This window comes from Tenrec ecaudatus, chromosome 14 (genome assembly GCF_050624435.1).
Source record: "Tenrec ecaudatus isolate mTenEca1 chromosome 14, mTenEca1.hap1, whole genome shotgun sequence".
NCBI lineage: Eukaryota > Metazoa > Chordata > Mammalia > Afrosoricida > Tenrecidae > Tenrec > Tenrec ecaudatus.
The window spans coordinates 111,763,930-111,788,469 of NC_134543.1; the positions used below are offsets into that span (position 1 = coordinate 111,763,930).

A 24,540-nucleotide genomic window follows, 5' to 3' on the forward strand; every position below is an offset into this window, starting at 1 on the left:
GGTATTCCTAGGGACTTCCTTGCTCTGCTCCCCTTGTTTTTCTGTTGCATGCCCTTAGTGTTTCACCTTGGTGTGGTGGGATCAGATTGGACACAGTTCCCACACTGTGTCTCCAGTGTTGTCCCCATAGCACTATGAGTCAGTGAGGGATGGAGTGTCTCATGGTGGGGCCAAACCTATGGTCCTCTAAGCATTGACTGCTCTGAGCAGGAATATCGTCCTCAGGGCTTGGTGGGCCTGGATTTGCTCCAGTCTCTCTCCTTCCCCCTTTGTTTGCTCCTGTGTGCTCTGATCAGACATGTCCCTCTCCCAGAGCTGTAGCTTCAGTGCTGTCCTCTGAAGTGAATTCTTCTGGGGGGAGAGGGGATTCTATCCACGTAGTTGGGATTAGGGCCAGACCCTCAGACCTCTCTGTTCGGTTCCCTACTTCATGCCGGTATGTTGCATTCACATCTTGGAGCACTAAGTTGAAATATGGTCCCTCTTTCCCTTCTGGATGGCCATGATTTCAACAGCCAGGTCTGTGCACAGCGTGGGCCGAGAGGGCAAGAACATCTCTCGCCCTGGACCAATGTGGTAAGCTCTTCTGACATGATGTACCTGTCCTCATCAGATACACTCCCACTTCTGTAGCCCCACCTGTGAATGTGATGTATTGCTTGCTACCAATCATGTTTTTATGACAGTCTCCTTGGCCTTGCTAATTTGGTTTTAAAGCTCAGTATCTCAGCAAACAGACCCTGTGCTTATGCTAATGATCTCACTTGACCAGATAATGCATCTTTGTCTTGTCTTATCCTGTTTAAGACTTAATAAATATTCTCCTTAAATTATATTTGAGATTTGAGGTCTCTTTTGTACCCTAAAACAGACGATATGAATAAAATTACTATCCCTGCAGGATATTAATTATAGAAGCCAGGTAATGGATACAAGGGGGCTCTTTATATTTTATTTCTATATATGTTGAAATATTCTGTAATAAAAGATATTAAAATAAATTATTGTATATAACTTTACTATAATTATACGTCCATTGTCTTCCATTATTCTAGGTGGTTCTAATACCTCCTGAAATGAATATATCTGCAGTCTTCAACGTAGATGCCCTGTGATGAGTTGCTATGACTTTCCCAGCATGCAAGTAAATTCCCGAGCATTAGTAGGCACTGAGCTTTACTTACTGTGCATCCAGAGAGCAACTACTAAGTACTTTCACATAGATTATTTGCATTTTACATAGATTATTTCTGTAAGGTAGATGTTAGTCCTTGTTTACAAATGGATTCTAGATAAAATCTAATAATCTGCAAGGTAAATATAGCAAAATTAGAATTCTTTCCCCAATGGGTCTAAACATCTCCCAAAAGTCATTGAATGTCTACTCTAACATGTTGCTTCTCAGACATGGCGACTGCCCTTTTCCCATCTGACTGACAGCCAGACCAAAGGAGTAGACTAAAACTTAGGACAGTAGGGAAGATTTCTGAGGTGTTTGCCTTCTCACCTCTCAGGGCATCCAGAGTCCCTAGGCTGGAGCCAAAGGTGTCCCTTAGAAAAACCAAGGAATATTAAAAAAATGAATTCTAGCGCAAACTCACCAAGTTTTAATTCTTGAAGAATACATGAGGAAGCTTCAGACAATTCATGGAAAAGTCGAATGTTGAAGCCCCCTCAGATTTGCTGTACATTTCACTTGTGTCACTGTTCAAGGTACTGAGCTGATCATCTCATTTCACTTCCAGAACATAAGTGATTGATCAATTCAAGCATACCTGTTTTCTCCTCCATTTCCCCACTCCACCTTGTCTACTAACAAACATAAGACCTGCCACTATCTCACCAAGTCTGGTTTGTAGTGACCCTATAGAACGAGGCAGAACTACTCTGCCTTCAGACACCAAATCGGTGTGGAAGCAAATGGTTTCATCGTTCGCCTGTGGAATGACTGTTGGGTCCAAATTGCCAGTGACCTTTCCGTTAGCAACTCATCACTTAACCCACCGTACCCCAGGGCTCTCTACATACCCTCTATTAGAAGCCACAGCTGTGCTGCTCAGGAGATGGAGTAAGTGCAAGGTAGAAGCATCCCCCAACTAACACTGAACAACCAGTCCAACTCTTCAGTCGTTGGCCTCTTTCTTTTCCTAAGACTATGCCAAGTTTGTGCATAGGGGAGCTTAGGACAACCTGTCTCAAACTAGTTGTATAATGGAGGTCTAAGAACTGTAGATAGGAGCCCTGGTGACTTAGTGATTAGGTGTTGGACTGCTAACCACAAAGTCAGCAGTTCAAAACTACCAGCCACTCCATAGAAGAAAGATGAGGTTTTCTATTCCCATAAATGTCTTAGAAACCCACAGGAGCAGTTATCTACTCCAAGGCGTCACTATGAGTTGGAATTTACTCAGTGGCAGTGGATTTGGTTTGGGGAAGAACTGTAGATCATGTGGCGGAGGTTAACAAAAGTTAACCCACCCAAAAATACTAGGAGGAAGAGAAAACTAGACTTCACAATCAATATTTAAAATCAGACCACCCATTGAGGTCTGTTTGAGACCTGGGTTCTTTATTGCTTTCCTACTCCTTTGCCCTACCACCAGGCCACTCCTCACCCCCGCCTTCACCCCCCAAAATCATATTTTGGTAAATCTAGAATTGATAGTGCTTAAAGCAATCTCATGTTGACTAGCCCACAAACCTGGGTGTATGCGATACACTTGTAGCTCCTTGGTGCACTTTCTCTGCTCCCGCGTTTCTGTATCTCCAAGTCAGAGAAACCCTTCAGCACTGCTCAGGGTGCAAACTTAGCTTCAGCCACAGAGTTGTCCTTTGATGAGACAGAAACACTGAAACATTGGAGATGCTGTGCTACGACATTTAAACCCCAGAGGATGGGAAATTAAGAGAATCTCAAGTAGGATGGAAGACTGAGCACTGTCTCTCCACCCTCCCACCCCCCACCCCATCCCCACTTCACCCTTACCCCACCCCCCCAAACCATCTCAAAGGAGCCCTGGTGTATAGTGGTGGCTACGTGCAGGGTCTGAGGTGCAAATGCAGGGAGAGAAAGGCTGCTGCCTACTCCTGCGACTCAGAAACCCACAGCAGCCAATCGCCTTTGCCCTCCTTCCTATAAGGCCACTAGCAGCTGCAATTACCTTGATGGCAATGAGGGAGTCGAGCCACCTTGATTTTGCAAGAAGCAAGCAACAGATGGAGCTATAGGTTATTCAGTAAAACATTGAAACCCAAAGTCTTGGTAAATTAAGATTTTTTGTTTGTTTTACACAGATTCTAGAAAAAGCTTTCTCTGGGTTTCTGCCATCTGCAAGCATATATAAAACAAGAAGAAAATACTTAAATAGCCTTCTTTAAACTCTTCGGCTTTTTATTTATTTATTTAACTCTTCAGCTTAAATTCAATTTCCTTCTTCCTCTTTGTTTTTAGCAAGGGATTATCCTCCTCCAATGTTTCTTTTTATTTTAAAGCAATTTATTAGGGGCTCATACAGCTCTTATCACTCTCCATACATATACATACATCAATTGTATAAAGCACATCTGTACATTCTTTGCCCTAATCATTTTCTTTTTTTTTCTCCTCTTTTTTTACATTTTATTAGGGACTCATACAACTCTTATCACAATCCATACATATACATACATCAATTGTATAAATCACATCCATACATTCCCTGCCCCAATCATTCTCAAAGCATTTGCTCTCCACTTAAGCCCTTTGCATCAGGTCCTCTTTTTTTTCCCCTCCCTCTCCGCTCCCCCCTCCCTAATGTGCCTTTGGTAATTTATACATCGTTATTTTGTCATATCTTGCCCTATCTGGAGTCTCCTTCCCCCCCCCCCTTCTCTGCCGTCGCTCTCCCAGGGAAGAGGTCACATGTGGATCCTTGTAATCAGTTCCCCCTTTCCAGCCCACTCACCCTCGACTCTCCCAGCATCGCCCCTCACACCCTTGGTCCTGAAGGTATCATCTACCCTGGATTCCCTGTGCCTCCAGCCCTCATAAGTACCAGTGTACAACCTCTGCCCTATCCAGCCCTGCAAGGTAGAATTCGGATCATGGTACTTGGGGGGAGGAAGCATCCAGGATCTGGGGGAAAGCTGTGTTCTTCATCGGTACTACCTCGCACCCTCATTGACCCATCTCCTCTCCTAAACCCCTCTATGAGGGGATCTCCATTGGCCGACACTTGGGCCTTGGGTCTCCACTCTGCACTTCCCCCTTCATTCAATATGGTATATATATATATACACACACACACACACACACACACACACACACACACATATATATACACACATATATCTCTTTTTTTTGCATGATGCCTTTATACCTGGTCCCTTTGGCACCTCGTGATCGCACTGGCCGGTGTGCTTCTTCCATGTTGGCTTTTTTGCTTCCGAGCTAGATGACCACTTGTTCACCTCCAATGTTTCATGATCAAAACCTTCATTCTTCATTTCAAATTGCTTTTTGTTCCAGAGAAAAAATAGGTCTTGTATTCATACTGTTATCTTCAGAAGGTGAACTTTACCTTAAATAAACCTTTACTGCTTTTCTTTTAGATAGCTGAATCTTAATTCTATTTTCAATTTAATATTTCCTTCCTGCCTTCAAATTCCTCTGCCTAATTATTCATGTGATCTTCTTTCTTTTTTTTTCAATATTGCTTTTCTACAAATACTCCACACATCATTATTTCAGATATGTAGACACTAATTCTTTTTCTTTTTTTAAGACTCATTCTTAATCTGGTCCTATCCATCCTGGGTTTAGACAGACATGCATTTTGGGTAAGATGATATGTGAAAAACAATTACCAGCACATAGCAGGCACTGGGAACTCTTTTCTTATCAAATTAGTATCTCATGATATCATTGATAAAGAAATTAAGGAATTATACCAACATCTTAAGTCTAAAATCAATAAAAATGCAATTAAGATGCATTATTGGTGATTGGAATATAAAAGTTGGAAATAAAGAAGAAGGCACAGTAATTGGAAAATATGGTCTTGGTGATAGAAATGAAACTGGAGATTGAGTGGTAGAGTTTTGCAAGACCAACAACTAGTTCATAGCAAATACATTTTCTCAAAAGCACACATGAATTTCTCCAGATGGAATACACGGAAATCAAATTGTCTACGTCTAATAAGAAGAGAAGATGGAGAAGCTCAATAGCAGCTAAAACAAGACCAGGGGCTAACTGGAAGAAACTCAATTACTCATATATAAGCTCAAGTTAAGGCTGAATAAATTAAAACAAGTCTACAAGAACCAGTATACAACCTCGTCTGTCCCGCTGAATTTCAAGAACAGATTTGATGCATTGAGCACTAAAGACAGTAAAACCTGATGAGCTGCAGGAGGACATCAAGACCATCATTCATGAAGAAAGCAAAAGGTCATTAAAAATACAGGAAGGACACTTACCTGGCAGGGGAGACACCATGATCAGGAAGGTGGTTTTCCCAGGGTGAGGCTCATCCATTACACTGCGGGTGTGCTGACCCCTGCGATTTCCCCAAATGCGGGAAACCCGACTGCATGATTTCATAATTTGTGGTAGTGGGGGACTGCTCCTCTGAGAAAAAAAAGAAAGGAAAGAAGGAAAATATCAAGGTGAATTTCAGAAGAGATTCTTAAGTTTGCTTTTAATCATACAGCAGCTAAAACCAATGGAAAAAATGATGAAGTGAAAGAGCTGAATAGATCATTTCAAAGAGCAGCTCAAGGAAACACAGCCAAATATAATGAAATGTTCAAAGACCTAGAGTTAGAAAAACAAAAAGGAAGAACACACTCAGCCAGCATATCTTAAATTGAAGGAACTCAAGAAAAAAATTCAAGCCTTGAGTTACAATATTGAATGATTCTATGGGTGAAATATTGAATGATGCAAGAAGCGTCCAAAGAAGATGGAAAGAGTACACAGTCACTGTGCCGAAGAGAAATCGTCAACATTCCACCATTTCAGAAGGTAGCATATGAGCAAGAACCAACGGTGCTGAAAGGAGAAATTCAGGCTGCACTGAAAGCATTAGCCAAAAACAAGGCTCTACATGGATTGGTATAAGAGCACCCCAAATATATTTTTTTCCAGGAATTAATGGAATACCAATTAAGTTTCAACAAACTGATGAAGTACTAGAAGCACTTACTCGTCCATGCCAGAAAATCTGGAAGACAGCTTCTTAGCCAACTTACTGGAAGAGATCCATATTGGTACCCAGTCAAAGAAAGGTGACCAACGGAATGCTCAAACTATTGAATCCTGCTTGAAGTTCCGGCAGCTCCAGTTACTGCAGTAACTGTTGTTGTTGGATGATCTTCAGCAAAATTTTACTTGCATGTGATAGCAATGATATTGTTCTAAAGAGGACGTGGAACAGGTGATAGCATTGCTGATATCAGATCTTGGCTCAAAGCAGAGCATACCAGAAAGATGTTTACTTGTGTTTTATTGACTCTATACTGTGGATCTTACCAAACTATGGATACCCTTGAGGAGAATGGGAATTCCAGAACACTTTATTGTGTTCATGCAGAACTTGTACATGGATCAAGAAGCAGTGTGTGAACAGAACAAGGGACTACTGCATAGTTTAAAATCAGGAAAGTTATGCACCAGGATTGTATCCTATCACCATATTCATTCTGTAAGCTGAGAAAATAATTGAGAAGCTGGGTTACGAGTATATGAAGAATATGTCATCAACAGTGGAGGAAGGCTTATTAACAACCTGTGATGTGCAGATAGCACAACCTGGCTTGCTGAAAAGGAGGAGAACTTGAAGCATTTACTGATGAAGATCAAAGATTGCAGTCTTCAGGGTGGATTACAACTCCATGTAAAAGTGATCAGAATCCTCATACCTGGACCAATAGATAACATTATGATATATGAGGGAAAAAATTGAAGTTATCAAGGATTTTGTCTTGCTTGGATCCACAATCAATGCTCAGGGAAGCAGCAGTCAGATAAAAAGATGAGCTGCGTCTCAATAAAAAATATATATATATATATATATACATATATATATACACACACACACATATTGCATTAGGTGAATCTGCTGCACAAGACCTCTTCAGAGTATTGAAAAGCAAGGATGTTACTTTGAGGACTAAAGTGTGCCTGACCCCAGCCATGGTATTTCAATCGCCTCATGTGCATGTGAAGTTGGGACATTGAATAAGGGAGACTGAAAAAGAATCAATGCATTTGAATTGTAATACTGAAGAAGATAAGGGTACCATGAACTGCTAAAAGGACAAACTGATCTGTTTGGAGGAAGTACGGATGCTTAGAAAAAAGAGTGCTCCTTAGAGACAAGGATGGTGAGATTTCATCTTACATACTTTGGACATGTTGCTGGAGAAACCCATCCCTGGAGAAGGACATCGTGTTTGGTAGAGTCGGGTGGAAAAGAGGCAGGCCCTCAACGAGATGGATTTACACAGTGGCTGTAACAATGGGGGCTCAAGCATAGGAACAATTGTGAGGATGGTGCAAGACTGGGCAGTGTGAAACATTCTGTTGTGCATAAGGTCCCTATAGGTTAGAACGGACGCAATGGCACCTAACAACAATATTATCTGGGTATATCAGATTATTTTCACTCCTAAGAAATGTATTCACTCTAGCCTCTGCCTTTCCAAAAGTATCAAACAGAAACAAATTGAAATAAGAACAAATGGAATGCACTACCTTGTTCTTAACTAAGAAACTCAATATAAAATATTTCTGTATTTAACGTCAAAAATATAACAGGGTTGGGAGGAAGCAAAGGAAGCGGGACTAGTCAGATGACTATAAAATTGAAATGGAAAAGTAAACAGCCAGGATCCAAAACTAACAAAGAAGGGCAGTAAGCAGAAGCTAGCACCTGTGGAATATAACAGATAATAAGGCCTCAATGTTTTAAAATCTGAGACTGGTGCCTGAAGAGAGAGACCAGAAGAATGGGTTTTGTTTTTGTTTTTTTAGAAAGTAGTCAAGTCAATAGATCCAAATATACACAAAATTTTACTCTCTGATAAAAGTGGAATCTCACATTAATAGAGTGGAGATGGTCTTTTAAATAAAGAGTTGAAACTACTCAAATTATCAGGGGTGGAACCTACCTGTTGACTTCACTCTACCTGTCCTCATGCTAGGATAAACCCTAAAATCGATCAGATTGATCAGAAACTTAAATGTCAAAAAGGAAAACATTGAGGCATTAGAAAATATGAATTCCTTTTAAGCCTTGGAATGAAGAAAGCCACCGTGACTCAGCAGAAATCAATAAAGAAGAAAAACTTTTATTTATTTTTTTGGGGGGTAGAAACATGTCTTTTTCCTCTTTCTTTTATTATTATTACTTTTTTTAGCATTTTATTAGAGGCTCATACAACTCTTATCACAATCCATACATGTACATACATCAATTGTATAAAGCACATCCATACATTCTTTCCCCTAATCATTTTCAAAGCATTTGCTCTCCACTTATGCCCTTTGCATCAGGTCCTCTTTTTGAAGAAAAACTTTTAAAGATAATATCATCATCTAAAAGTTAAAAAAAAAAATTGCATGCCCCCCCACCAAAAAAAAGTCAAAGGACATCTAACAGTCTAGGGGGAAATATTTGGAAAAATAAATCAAAACTCAGGGACACTTCAGATGAGATCAGGTACCTGCTGGTCAGTGAACAGGAGCAGTCATCGTGCTTCAGCAGCCTGGGAACACTACAGTCCCATGGCAACTGCATCTTTGAGAAGGCTATACAGAGCTGGCTCAGGGGTGACCTGGTACAGGCAAGGCCTGCGCCTGGGACTGCAGGGCAAGAAACTGTGGCAAGAGGAGGTCCCAAAACAAGTGTTCTGTGCTTCTTCCCAAATTCTGATGCCACTTGGTGCCCCAGGAGCCCATGCTTTGGACAGGTTGATCAGAAATTCAAATATCAAAAAGGAAAACATTGAGATATAAGAAGAAAATATGAATTTCTTTTTAACCTTGGAATGAGGAAAGCTGCCATAACTCAAAGGAGAAATCAATAATTTATTTTAAAAGACAAAGTCATCATTTAAAAGTAAAAAATGATGTGTGTGTATACATGCGTGTACCCATGCATACATGAGCACCCTCAACTATGAAGCAAAACAGTTTTCTTAGCCAAATTAAAAAATTAAAAAGACAAATGGCTGCATTTCCTCAAGAGTCCTAGATAGGGAGGGAAAAAACCCAAGAGCCAAATAGAAAACTGATCAAAGGGCATCATTGGCAATTCATAAAAGAAATAGAGGTGTTCTTAAACACATAAGAATAGCAACTTCACAAAATAATAATAATTTATGAATTATGAAGAGTTCAGGAGGGAGGAGGGAGGGGGGAAATGAGCTGATATTAAGGTCTCTAGAAAGCAAATGTTTTGCGAATGATGATGGCAACAAATGTGCAATGTGCTTGACACAATGGATGGATGGATGGGTTGTGATGAGAATTGTACGAGCCCCCAATAAAATGATTTTTTTAAAAAAGAATAGCAACCTCACTCAAAAAGAGGAATTCAAATTCATTTATAATTAGATCGCATTTGTTATATAGCAAGGGAGCAAACATATCTGAAAGTTTGACAGCAAATGGTAGTGCCTCTGGATGGTGTAAGTGGCTAATACACTTGGAAGTTGGGGGTTTGACTCCATGCAGAAGAACCTCAGAAGAAAGACCCAGTTACCTACTGCCAGGGAGTTAGTTACTGAGAATGCCATAGCAACTGTGCTGGCTTTTCAGGCTCTTTCCGATGTGGGCAGGAGTGCAAACTGGGGCAGCCACCGGGAAGACAACTGACCATCTCTACTAGTTTACAAATGCGCACACTTTTTCACCCAGCAATTCTAATCTGGGAAATTATCTAATAGGTGATACGCCAACACATAGGCAAAGTGACAGGCATTAATTGCAGCAGATAGCTAAGATTGGCTACCAGACCAAGTTTATATTTACAGGAGACTACAGGGAGAGAAAAAAAAGAATTAAGGAATCTATATATAGGTACACATAGGGAAAATATCTCGAAATATATCATTAAATTTACAAAAAGAAGTTCCAGGAAACATGTATAATGTGCTACCTTTTTAATAAAGGTGGAAGGTGATATATATAAATAACCCCTAAAAGCATTCTTTACGATATTGATAAAACTGACTCCACTCCACATTGGGGCAAAATGCTAAGGGTGTGCAACAGAGCAGCAAGGGGAGCAAAGCAATGAAGTCCCTGGGGCTTACCAAAAATAGACTTTGGGGCCAGGGCATGGTACCTCATCAGACTCAAGTGGAAAACACTCCAAAAGGTCAACAAACAGACCTTGAACTACTTGTAGGCTTTTTTTTTTTTTGTCGTTGTTTTGTTTTCTTTGGCTCTTTTGTTTTTGTGCTTGTTATTGTCTCTGCATGTCTATCTAGGTAAGATAGGTGGGATAAACAATCTGGAAGAGAAAACAACAGGACCAACGGTTCTGGGGAGAGGGAGGATGTGGGACGCGGGGAGGAGGGGCAGAGGAAAAGGGTGTTAACAAACCCAAAGACAAGGGGACAAGTGATCTAAAATTGATGGTGAGGAGGGTGTAGGAGGCCTGATAGGGCTTGATTACAAACAATGTAACCAAGAAAAATTATTGAAACCCAAATGAAGCCCAAACATGAAAGTGGACAAGAGGAAATTAAAGGAAATAGAGGAAAGAAGTAGGGGGCAAAGGGCATTTATAGAAGTGTTCTAAATACAGACATGTACATATGTAAATATATTTATATATGATGAGGAGGAAATAGATCTATGTACGTATATTTATAGGTCTAGTATTACGGACATTTGACCTCTACTCAAGTACTCCCTCAATGCAAGAAGACTTTGTTCTGATAACCTGGCATTCCATGGTGCTCACCTTCCCAACACGATCGCTGAAGACAAAATGGGTGCATAAAAATGTGTGAAGAAAGCTGATGGAGCCCAGCTATCAAAACATATAGTGTCTGGGGTCTTAAAGACTTAAAGATAAACAAGTAATCATCTCGCTGAGAAGCAACAAAGTTCACATGGAAGAAGCACACCAACCTGTATGATCATGAGGTGTTGAAGGGATCAGATATCAGGCATGAAAGAACAAAAACATATCATTGTGAATGAGAGGGAGTGTGGAGCGGAGGCACAAAGCCCGTCTGTAGGCATTCGGACATTCCCTAACAGAAGGGTCACAAGGAAGAGACGAGCCAGTCACGGTGCAGTATATCACTGATGAAACATACAACTTTCCTCTAGTTCTTTAATGCTTCCTCCCCCCAGCCCCACACTATCATGACTCCTATTCTACCTTACAAATCCAGCTAGACCAGACCATGTACACAGGTACAGATAAGAGCAGGAAACATAGGGCTTCCAGGAGAGATAAACCCCTCAGGACCAATATTGAGAGTATCGATACCAGGAGGGTAGGGGGAAAGTGGGGGGAGAAAGGGAACTGATCACAATGATCTACATATAACCCCCTCCAAGGGGGACAGACAACCAAAAAGTGGGTGAAGAGGGACATCAGATAGTGTAAGACATGACAAAGTAATAATTTATAAATTATAAAGGGAACATGAGAGGGGGAAGGGGGAAATGAGGAGCTGATACCAAGGGCTCAAGTAGAAAGGAAATGTTTTGAAAATGATGATGGCAACAAATGTACAAATGTGCTTGACACGATGTAGGTATGGATTGTGATGACTTGTATGAGCCCCCAATTAAATGATTTAAAAAATAATAATTTGTTTTAAGCCATTCGCCAATGACACCGACACAGTTAAACAGGTTTTGTTAGGAATAAATCAGTGCGTGTGTGGAAAAAAAAGATATTGTAAAAATGATATGACAAAATAACGAGGTATAAATTACCAAGGGCATATGAGGGAGGGGGGAATGGGGAGGGAGGGGGGGGGAAAGAGGACCTGATGCAAGGGGCTTAAGTGGAGAGCAAATGCCTTGAGAATGATTGGGGCAGGGAATGTATGGATGTGCTTTATACAATTGATGTATGTATATGTATGAACTGTGAAAAGAATTGTATCAGCCCCAATAAATTGTTAAAATAAAAAAAAATGTTATCCAAAAAAGTCCAGAGAGAATGGGGCATATATGAACAGGAATGGGAGCAAGACTTCCCAATAAACATACCTTACTATTGATTTGCCTTTGTACCATGTGAATTAAATGTGTTATTATCTTTTCATTTTAAAGTTCCCCCATCTATGGTAGAAAATCAAAGAATATCAATAGAGTGGGGTTTTAAAAAGATTGCATAGGTAATTTTTACAGTGCTTACAAATCTGTTGGTAAATACTTTCCTGTTCCAGCTTGCCATCTCCTGCAGCTTGCTGATCTCCCTTTTTATCAAGTCACCTTGTTTGAGATAACGTCCCTGTGTCCTAATTCCTCATAAATATTTCTATCTTCAGAGGCATTCCTCAATATTTCCTGTAACACTTCACTCGGGATGTGGCACATAACGACTCTGCTTATTTATTTAACAATGTGTTGAGTGTACACTAACTGTGCGTCCACCCCTTCAAAAGAACGACTCACGAGTAGACTCCACAAATGCGTCACGATTGATCCAAATACTACAACTGAGGGTCAGAGTTTTCATCCTTCTAAGCATTGGACTTAAAGGCTCAAATTCGTTCACCAACCCATTTGAAGTTGCATTGATGTTTCCTTTCACACTTATTCCTCCTGGGAGAAGGGCCTAACCAGTGAAGAGATATCCTGCACTCATAATGAAATTACTGATCATCAAGCCCAGTGTTAGGTAAGTTGAGGGAACCCTTTTTGACACTCAATATGGTGGTGGGTGGTGGTAGGTGGTAACGAGTTGATTCTGACCCATAGCAGCCCTGTGTACAACAGAACAAAGCACTGCCCACTCCGCATAGTCGTTATGTTTGAGCCCATTGTTGCAATGACTGTGCATTTCCTTGAGGGTTTGAGCCCACAAATTCCCCTTGCATCCTACTCTTGAGGATGGGCTCACTCTGAGTTATCAGGGACAGTTTAGAAAAGCCCTCTGCCCGATGGACATTGGGCCTCCACTCAAGTACTCCCTCAATCCAAGAAACTTTCTTCTATTAAATTGGCATTCTATGATGCGCACCTTCCCGACACAACCACTGAAGACAAAGCGGGTGAATAAGAAAGTGTTGTGAAGAAAGTTGATGGTGCTCGGCCATCAAAAGATATAGCATCTGGGGTCTTAAAGGCTTGAAAATAAACAAGCGGCCATCTAGCTCAGAAGCAACAAAGCCCACGTGGAAGAAACACACCAGCCTGCATGATCATGAGGTGCCAAAGGGATCAGTTATCAGGCATCAAAGAACAAAAAAATCATATCATTGTGAATGAGGGGTGGAGTGCAGAGTAGAGACCCAAAGCCCATTTGTAGGCCACTGGACTTCCCCTTACAGAAGGGTCTTGGGAGGAGATGAGTCAGTCAGGGTGCAGTGTAGCAACGATGAAACAAGCAACTTTCCTCTAGTTCCTAAATACTTCCTCCGACCCACCCCACCCCCGGCACTATCATCCCAATTCTACCTTATAAATCTGGCTAGACCAGAGGATGTACACTGGTACAGACAGGAACCGGAAACACAGGGAATCCAGGGCAGATGATCCCTTCAGGACCAGTGGTAAGAGTGGTGATACGGGGAGGGTGGGTTGGAAAGGGGGAACTGATTACAAGGATCTACATATAACCTCCTCCCTGGGGGATGTCAGACAGGGCAAGATATGACAAAATAATAATTTATAAATTATCAAGGGTTCATGAGGGAGGGGGAGTGGGGAAAGGGGAAACAACTAGCTGACGCCAGGGGCTTAAGTGGAGAGCAAATGTTTTGAGAATGATGAGGACAATGAATGTTCAAATGTGCTTGACACAATTGATGTATGTATGGATTGTGATAGGAGTTGTATGAGCCCCTAATAAAAGAAAGAAAAAAGGTCAACAAACAGAAAAAGAAAAGCCCTCTGCCCTGATACTCTGTCCCTCAGTCTTAGCAACAAACTGTTCCACGTCAGTGTCTCTAAGGCCCATTGATTTCTTCGTTTCCGTAGCACTGGCTGCAGTGCACCGAAGCAAACATGACTAGGGTTCTGTATATACTTTTCTTAAGATCCATTCTCTCCCTCCAAAACACTTCCTATTTTGTTTTAAATCACAAACCCTACAGCTTCCATTCCTTGCCCCCATATCCATAGCTACCTTGCTTCCTTTCCCCCGCTGGAATTATTCCACAACCCTCACCCCATTGGAAAGCAGGTATGTCCCTGTTGCTCCAGAGAGGATTTCGCAAGTAGACTTTTATTTCTCACGGAGTTTCTTGGCCCAGACTTTGATACCAGCCTGACTCTTGGCTCTGGCATGTTATACTCTCTCTCTACCTTCAGGAGTTTCTTCAGTTGTTTCTCTAGAACCCTTCTGAGTGTGTTACATAATGGGGTAGAAAAGAGCTTATGCTTGAGGGTCACCTGTGCCTACTTTCAAGCTCTGGTTCTGTCGCTCACTGGCTACACGATAGTGAGTCTGTTGCTTAAACACTCTTGCTTTCTTTATTTGTAAATTTAGAATAACATCACCCATCTCATAATGCTGCTGTGGACTTTTAGCGATGATGCATGTGAAAATCCCTGGCACATAGTAACTGCTCTGAACACATCTCCCTTTCTTCAAAGTGATTTATGAATGAATGAGCAAACAAATGAACAGCTCTCTCAAACAGCAATACTTATTTATAGAAACCTACACTACCAGTTTCTGAAGACAGAGGCAAGCCAGGTCTCTTAATAGTTTGACTTGGCCTGTCTCTAACACTTTAACCTTGGCACATTGAGCTTTGGAGGTGTGTTATAATATGCCCCGATCCAAGAGTAAGTCTACTTGTCCCAATCATACAGGTGTGTAAGGGTTCCTCTTACTAGGCTCCTTGAAGACCTAGGAGACGACAAAGCAGAATCTGTGGCCTTTCTTTGGTGATCTCCATCCAACAGTTTGTGGTTGTTAGGTATCATGCCTTTGGTTCTGACTCATAGTAACTCCACGGATAACAGAACAAACACTCCTTTTTCATGGGACGGCATCACAATTGCTATTTCTGAGTCAATTGTTTCAGGCACTGTGTCAGCCCATCTCTCTGAGGGTCTTCCTCGACTTCACTAAACATGACGTTCTCCTCCTGGTCCCTCCTAATAACAGGTTCAAGGCATGTGAAACAAAATCTCAACAGCATTCCTTCTAACGGACATTGAACTCTACCTCTTCCAAGACAGATGTGTTTGTGCTGGCAGTCTGTGATCCTTTCAATATTCTTTGCCAACACCACAATTCAGATACATCAATTCTTCCTTAGTCTCCTCTATTCATTGTCCAACACTCAAATGCATATGAGGCGATTGGAAATATGGCTCAGGTCAGGTGTCCTCGCTATATATGTTCTCTTTAACATCTTAAAGAAGTGTTATGCAGCAGATCTGCACACTGCAATGTGTCGTTTGATTTCTGGACTGCTGGTTCCATAATCATTGATTAAGGATCCAAGTAAAACTAAATCCTTGACAACTTCAATCTTTTCTCCAATTATCATAATGTTGTCTATTGGTCCAGCTGTAAAAAAATTTATTTTCTATCATTCGCTGGCTCTCTAACAGTTAATATAACTTACATAAATGGCAGTTACACATAGTAGGAAGTGATGTGAACGAAAAAGTATTTGAGAAAAGAATATGTTGATTGAATAATGAAAAATTACTTCCAGTTGGAGAAGATCTTTTTAAAGGGGTTCATTCAGTTAGGAGAGATTTCCTATAGGTGTTTTTCTGCAAGCTATTATGCCAGACACTTGGGATACAAAGACTAAAATTATAGTACACTTGCTTTTATGAAGCTAAAGGTTAGTAGGTTGACAGTCACAGAAAAATAATTGCAGTGTGTTAGGGACTGTTATATAGCAGCACGTTCCATGTTCCATGTTCTTTGGGATCAGAGGTCAGGAAGGATCAGCTAGTTTTCGAACATTGTACCCAATTGGTTGCAACTCATAGCAACAGAGGAGGAACTACTCCACAGAACTTTTGCGGCGGCAGACTTGACAGAAGTAGACGTTGTCAGTTAGGTAAAGGCACTCTGAGACCAAGGAAGGCAATTAGGAGACCATTAGAGTAGCTGGGTAAGAGGTAATTGGATCATGTAGAAAAATGGCAGAAGAAAGGGGAGATGAAAAAGTGCAGGCTGCAGCCCTGGACATAATGATATTGGCAACCTGAGTGGCTGAGAGGATGGTGCATTGCCAGAAAGAAGAAACACAAGATAGAGGGTTTTTGAGACGTGAAGAAAGCAAGATTTAGACACACTCATTTTGAGAATTTTCAAGAGAGCAGGTTTTATAGACTGGTTTTAAAAAGAGACAAGATGGGGCACGTGTTTCAGGAGAAATGGGGCGCGGGAAAGTAGAGGCAAAAAATGTGCTGCTTTTGAATGTTGTTTTGGTCAGGTGTCGTGGAGTCTGTTCCATACAACCGAGCTAAGCACCCCCTGATCTTACACCATCCACACAAATGGTGCTGTGTTCAAGCCCACTGAAAGTCCCTCTGTCAGTCCATTTCATAAAGGATCTTCCTCTGTTTTGATTCAGAAATGCAGGGAAACCAGCGCAGGAGGAGAATAGATGGAGCGTTTCCCTTGGAGGTGTATCAGGAGATAGGAGTTTGCTCATAAACGGAAGGAGGAAAGGGTTACTAAACAGAGGGCATCGGAGCGATGAGTATAGACAATGAAAGACACCTGACTTGAACAACTCTATCAGGTGATTCCCCCTCTCATGCATGCTGGACCTGATCTAGTTGTCAACACTTTCTGTATTTGTGTTTTGTTTGTATCTGATTGATCATATTAGGGTATATCTCAGAGGTATTATGTCATTGGAGGTCACCCTCTTGAAGCTGTTATATGATTTTCTGTTTCTCAGTATATGAAACTCAGGACTGATGAACCTATAGGGACAACAAGTAGAATAAGGGTTTGGGGGGACAGCGGGGTACAGTGGTGGGAGGAGGGGGTAAAAAGGAGCTGATGTCAAGGAGTCCAGGAAGAAAAAGAATGTTTGGAAACTGATGGTGGTAGCAATTATACAATTCTGCCTCGATGTGATTGAACTATGGAATTATATATTATTAACTCCCAATTAATAATAGAAGAAAATTTAAGTGATAGAAAGATCATAGTCTCAGAGGTAGTAGTGAGGGAGGTAGCCATAGAAAAGAGTAACTATTTCTCTGACTAGAACTTCCAGACATAGAAGATTCCACTTTAAAGCCTTTTTATTTTTCTTTCCCCTATGTGAAAAAAAATGGTACCTGATATAATTTCCCCCAGGCTCTTATCAATTAAACTTATTTTGTAAAACATTCGATGAAGTAAAATGGGAGTTGGTATTTACCCTGATATTCCGCATAGGAAAATTGCTTGTTCAACTATTTCCAATTTGATATCAAATTATTCAGTAACTGACTCTTCAATTTGGATAGCTGTTGGTTTTCACAATTTCTCAACTCAGACATTTTAAAAATTAGGAGTAAACCACTTAGAATAAAAAAATAAGAGAACAGCTTCATGACCTTGGAAAAGACAACAGTTTCTCAAGTAGAATACAAAGAGCCTAAGCCATAAAGAAACCTTCTGATAAATTGGATTCTTAAACAGCTACAAGATTTGTTCATCAAAACTATCTTAAGTAGGATAGTTAAAAGTCAAGCCACAGAGTGAAAGAAGATACTGAATATATAAATTAAAAGGCTCATACACAGAAGGTTTAAACATTGTTTTTGACAAATCAGCAAGACAAAAACCCAATCACAGATTGCCAAATAACTTGGACAGGTATGTCATAACAGAGCCATCCAAAGGTTCAGTAGATATTTTTAAACTTTTAACTTATTTAATTATCAAAGAAATATACATTAAACCCACAATAAAATATTATTTCATAGACACCAAAATGGATAAAATGAAAAGTCCAGAAACACCAAGTATTGCTAAGGCTCTGAACCAGCTACAACACTTATTCACAGCTGTGGGAGGATAAATTGGTACAACCACCTTGGAAAAATGATGCAGAAATATAAGTCAGTACATACCCAATAACGACAAAACTGAATTCTATCCGAATAGCAACAGAAGTAACCAATAAATTGTAGTATAAAGGAGAATAAATGAACCACTACTACACACAACAATAAGAATGAATTGTATATCAAGAAGAAGAGCAAAAGAAGCCACAGGCCAGATGGTTTAGACCGTAGGATCCCTTTAAGTTCAGAATGAGCAAAGGCAATCTCTTCTGATAGAAAAGGCAATAATGATTACTGAGAAATGGGTACAATATAATAGGTGCACACGGGAGACTTCTGCTGTCACTAGTAACTGGGGTATTGTTTCTTGGTCTAGTAGTATCACAGGTACATTTAATTGGTGGAAATTTGTTTAAGTGCACATTTACTATTTGTACAGTTCTCTGTATGCATGCTATACTTTAACAAATTCTTTCTAAAAGTCAAGATCCTCAGTGTATCAACCTTGTTCCCACAATAGGTCAGATTGAAGACCAGATCAAGATTATAATAGATGTTTTTTTCCCTCTGATTTATCTGTTTAATAATAAATTATTTCTGCTTCTCATGATTTTTCCTTCCAAAAAATTGCTGAGTTCTCTATTTTGAAATTATTTAATGGTTTCGCTACAATGGAATATCAGGCTGGGGCTTTGGGATTTTTATAGAACACAGGGTGAGGTAGTTAGTTTATTGTGCCAACCTGGCCAATAAACACATGTGGGATTAATTGAAGGACGGAGAGATAAATGGCTCAATGAGTCTCACCTTTCGAGTTCTCGGGTCTCTTGCTTTCTGATGGTTGGACCAGGGTTTAGCTGCCTTAGCCAGTTCCCTGTTTCAGCTAGAAGACTCACTTCTTGCAAGACATCCCTGAGGAGAAGCCACATGGACCTACCCCAATGCAGCCCTGGGTGCTGGAGCAGTCGTATGGAGACCCATGCCAGTGCTGAGATGCTTACACATTCACTGACTCGGCTTTCCTCCTGTAGTCAGCATCATTGCGTCCGTTTTGTGAGATGGAAGAGGACTTTGTGGATTTGTGTTGGACATATGGGTTAATGGGTTAATGTTGGACTTGTGGGCTTCGACAGCACTGGGTTGGGATGTTTTCTTGATGCACCTTTGTATAAAACTCTCTCTTATACATGCGTTTCTGTGGATTTGTTTCTCTAATGTACCCAGACTAGTACACAGGGAAACCAAACCAAATCCAACCCACTGCCATTGGGTTGATTTCAACTCACAGCCACCCTATATAGCAGTGGTTCTCAACCTGTGGGCCACGACCCCTTAGAGGATCCAACAACCCCTCTTTCCAATGGTGTTAGGAACCAAGGCACTGCTTTTCTATCTGTCTCCAGGCAGGTCCGCCCACATTCAGAAACACCCACATATGAGTACCTGGCGTGAAGACTGCTACCCATGTTGCACCAGGTTTCAAGACAAAATTTCATTTATTTGTCATTAGAAATAAATATTTCACAATATAAAATTACATATTGTTTTTGTGATGAATCACCATGTTTTCATTATGTTCAATTTGTAATAATGAAAATACATTCTGCATATCAGATATTTACATGACGATTCATAACAGTAGCAAAATTACAGTTATGAAGTAGCAATGAAAATAATTTATGGTTGGAGTTCACCACAACCTGAGGAACTGTATTAAGGGTTGTGGCATTAGGAAGGTTGAGAACCACTGCTCTATAGGGTATCTGAGGCTGTAAATCTTTATAGGGCTAGAAAGCCTCATCTATCTTCCACTGAGTGGCTGGTGTTCAGACTACTGATTTTGTGATAAACAGCCTAATGCATAACCATGTAAATCATCTTAAAACACAGTATCTCCCATAAGAGCCACTAACTAATGAAATTGCTCAAGTAACCAGATGAGTAATGACATTATGTTTTGGTTGAAGCTCACAGCCATAAAGAAATCTAGCAATTTCAACTACAACTAGGACACCATCAGTTTGTCAGTACCTTGTGCCTCTTAACATCAAATTCAGAAGGATCTAATGATGGTAGAGGAGAGATGGAGGTGAGGAATTCCTTGCTTTTTTTGGTAACGTCTTATGTATAAGTTATCATTTCAGAGGGACAACTATACAAAATGCCTTTGGATGCTAGAGAAACAAACAAAAATATAAATGACATTTAAATAAGCTCAATGGCATAGACTCCTGCTATCAAAAGTAATACATCACTGCTTTAAAGAATGTGCACATTTTGACTGTAATGGTTGTTAGTCCAACTTGTGATTTTGAGAGCTGATATCTTCATCCTATTCCATTTTCCAACCCATGGAAGATTTCGTCTCCCAAACTTTGGACATGCCCCTGGAGAAAGACACCATGTTTGGGGAAGGATGGCAAGGCCCTCAAGAAGATGGACTGACACCGGGGCTGCAACAATAGACTTCAAGTGCAGAAACGGTTGTTAGGATGGTGCAGGATTGAGTAGCATTTTGTTCCGTTGTGCACAGTCACTATGGGTTGGAACCAGGTCAGCGTTCAAAACCACCAGCCACTCTGCGGAGAAAGATGAGGCTTCCTACTTCCATAAAGATTTTTTTCTCTTATTCTTTTCTTTTTAGTTATTTCTTTTTCAACTTCTTAGTACCTTGATTTTTTTTGTCTTGTGTTTTTTTAATCGTTTTATTAGGGGCTCATACAACTCCTATCACAATCCATACACACATCAATTGTGTAAAGCACATTTGTACATTCATTGCCCTCATCATTCTCAAAACATTTGCTCTCCACCTAAGCCCCTGGCATCAGCTCCTCATTTTATCCCCTCCCTCTTCACCCCCCCTCCCTCATGAATCTTTGATAATTTATAAATTATTATTTTTTCATATCTTGCCCTGCCCGAAGTCTCCCTTCACCCACTTTTCTGTTGTCCATCCCCCAGGGAGGAGGTCGCATGTAGATCCTTGTAATCGGTTCCTCCTTTCCAATCCACCCTCCCTCTATGCTCCCAGTGTCGCCACTCACACCACTAGTCCTGAAGGGATCATCCACCCTGGATTCCCTGTTTCTGGTTCCTATCTGTACCAGTGTACATCCTATGGTCTAGTCAGACTTGCAAGGTAGAATTGGGATCATGGGATCATGGGAGGTGTTGGGGAAGCATTTAGGAACTAGGGGAAAGTTGTATTTTTCATCATTGCTACATTACACACTGTCTGGCTCATCTACCCCCCAAGACCCCTCTGCAAGGGGATCTCCAGGGGCCTACAAATTTGCTTTGGGTCTCCACTCTGCACTTCCCCCCTCATTCACTATGGTAAGTTTTTTTTTGTTCTGATGATGCCTGATACCTGATCCCTTCGACACCTCGTGATCACACAGGCTGGTGTGCTTCTTCCCTGTGGGCTTTGTTGCTTCTGAGCTAGATGGCTGCTTGTTTACCTTAACGCCTTTAAGATACCAGACGCTATATCTTTTGATAGCCGGGCACCATCAGTTTTCTTCGCCACATTTGCTTTTGCACCCATTTGTTTTCAGCGATCGTATCATGGAGATGAGCACACAATGATATGATTTTTTGTTCTTTGATGCCTGATAACATCCCTTCAGCACCTCTTGGTCACACAGGCTGGTGTGCTTCTTCCATGTGGGCTTTATTGCTTCTGAGCCAGATGGCCGCTTGTTTACCTTCAAACCTTTAAGACCCCAGATGCTATCTCTTTTGATAGCCGGGCACCATCAGCTTTCTTCACCACATTTGCTTATTCACCCACTTTGTCTTCAGCGGTTGTGTCAGGAAGGTAAGCATCATAGAATCCAATTTAATAGAAGAAAATATTCTTGGATTGAGGGAGTACTTGAGTGGAGGCCCCAGGTCCTTGTGCCACTTCAATACCATAAAGATTTACAGTTTCAAAAACTCACAGAGACATCTCCTTTGAGTCATTATGCATCTGAGTCAACTTTATGGAACTGAATTTGAGGTTTTGTGAGGTTGACACTCAATCCTGGAGTATGGGCTATAGTTCAAAAAATTGAATTGCCAAGCAGGTGTTGAGCGATTTTTTTTTCTGAAAAGAGAGTGTTAGGCCAAATAAATTTGGGAATCTATTCTGTAGAGGGTCTCATATTTCACAAACATATTATATATTGAAAAATTAAAATTTCAGCCTTATTCAAATAAATTTTCTTTTAGCTTGGGGGTTTTATTTTCTATAATTCATATTTTGTCTTTTAAGTTTAATAGGTAATTTTGAATATTTCAGAGAACAGAACTTTAAAAACATTGAATAATTTTAATTAAATCTTTTGAACATACATGTTTATGCGTTTTTATGGAAATATATTCATATTCTAGGCATTTTGTCTAGGATTCCATTATATATTTTTTAACTTAGATCATTCTCAAGAAAACAAATTAGGATTATGTAAAAAATCTTGATTATAAACAATGTAATTAATGTGACTGATGGAATAAAAATAAGAAATCATTTGTTAGTTTATCTTATAAATCTAAAATTTTTACATGTATGCATTTGATTAAGTAGTGTTTTGTTCTGTTGTGTATAGACTCACTGCCATTTGATTATATATTACTCACTGCCATCGAGTCAATGCTAACTCACAGTTACCTCCTGTGCGTTTCGGAGACTGTAACTCTTTAGGGGAGTAGAAAGTCTAGTCTTTCTCCCACACAGCTGCTGGTGGTTTTGAACTGCCAACGATGTGAATCGCAGCCCGACTTGTATCCACTACACTACCATGGTTCCATAGCTACGAATAAAAGACAAAATAAAGAACTGGGGTGGTGGGGGTGGGGTGGGAGCAGCAGCTTAAAAGAAATAAGGATTTCCTCTAGGCAACGGAGAGAAAGCCTTCCCCGAGAGTTGGCACCCTGAAGTCAGACCTCTAGCTCCCGACACTGTGAGAGAATAAATATCTGTTGGTTAAAGTCACTCATTTGTGGTGTCTCAAATGTAGCAGCACTGGATAACCAGGTCAATCCTACACCTTATCACATCTGAATTCTAGGAGGAGGAGATTAGATATGGCGAACTAATGAGGACAGGAATGCACAAATGGAGGAAAGACAGATGCCACATAGTGGTCACCAAGGAACTGAGGAATGCTGGGACTAAGGAAGCTGAAAGACACAGGATCTTCCCCCAGAGCCATCAGCGAGGCAGAGCTTCCATAACTGGCGCCCTGAATTTAGGCTCTGGCTTCCTGAATGGTGAAGAGAACAACTTTGTGTTCCTTAAAGCCACCTGTTGTGGTACTTGTGTCACAGCATCACTAGGAAACTGAGACAGGAGGACTATGTAGTAAATAATCTTGTACTAAATAATTTAATCCTCACAGCCCCTTTTATAATCATCTCAATTTTACAAATGATAAAACTGAAGATTGGAGAAGCGAAACCGTTTGGCTCAGATCACATACTGGAGGAACAAGGATCCAAGAATAATCATCTAGCTCCAGAGCGTGAGATCTTCAATACTATGCTATATTGCAGAAATGCCACTTCTCCGAGAAGATTTTCACTGAAGACCTTGAAATATACTTGTTAAATAAATGGAAAGAGGATGAGAGATGGAAAAAAGAAAGACAGGCGAGAGAGAAATCTGCTGCTTAGAATAGTCAAATATTTAGCTTCTTTTGTCATGTCATTCATTGCTCAAGAAAGAGGAAAAGGCATGAGAAGAAATACTGTGTGTTCAAGATCACACACACACACAAAGAGATCACTATTATATGTCAGGACATGATTGGTGGCTACACGTGAAACTACAAGTGCTTTTTGGAAATGCTGTGAAACTCCTGTAAAAATTAAAAAAACAAGAAAAGAAAGAAACTCCTGTAGACAAGTTAGAACATAATGGTGTGTGTGTGTGTGTGTGTGTGTGTGTGTGTGTGTGTGTTTGTGGGGAGAGGGGACAGGACATGTGCCTTGGGGTAAAACATGGACATTATTAACAGAATGATCTGGTTCAAAGGAATGCTTTTGAAGATTTTTCAGGAAAAAGTCACTCATTAATATTTTACAAAGATGCTCAGATCATCTGGCGGGTAGACTGTAATCCAGAGATTCATTTTAATGGAGAGGATGGATTCCAAAATGTACGCAAACAGGAAAGTCCCCTGGGAACGGAGAGTAGGCATCTCAGTTGAGAGTGGGCAGACCATGCAATTTTTTTTTTGACCATGCAATTTTTAAGTCTACAGTAAATTGTTAGTGCCCATCCTTCGGCTCTGACTCACGGCAATCTTAGGTAAACCAGACAGAAGCGTTGCCCGGTCATGTGTCATCTCCATGAGCTTTGATGTGTTTCAGTCCATTGTTCA

The 24,540-nt window shown here is 40.6% G+C and overlaps 1 non-coding gene across 1 annotated transcript; it reads left to right on the plus strand.

The window, feature by feature from the left end:
- The first annotated feature begins 5,452 nt into the window (after positions 1 to 5,452).
- Positions 5,453 to 5,612, plus strand: LOC142426893 (U1 spliceosomal RNA). Its single transcript, XR_012779777.1, has one exon. It is a non-coding gene; the product is annotated as a U1 spliceosomal RNA (small nuclear RNA).
- The last annotated feature ends 18,928 nt before the right edge of the window (positions 5,613 to 24,540 follow it).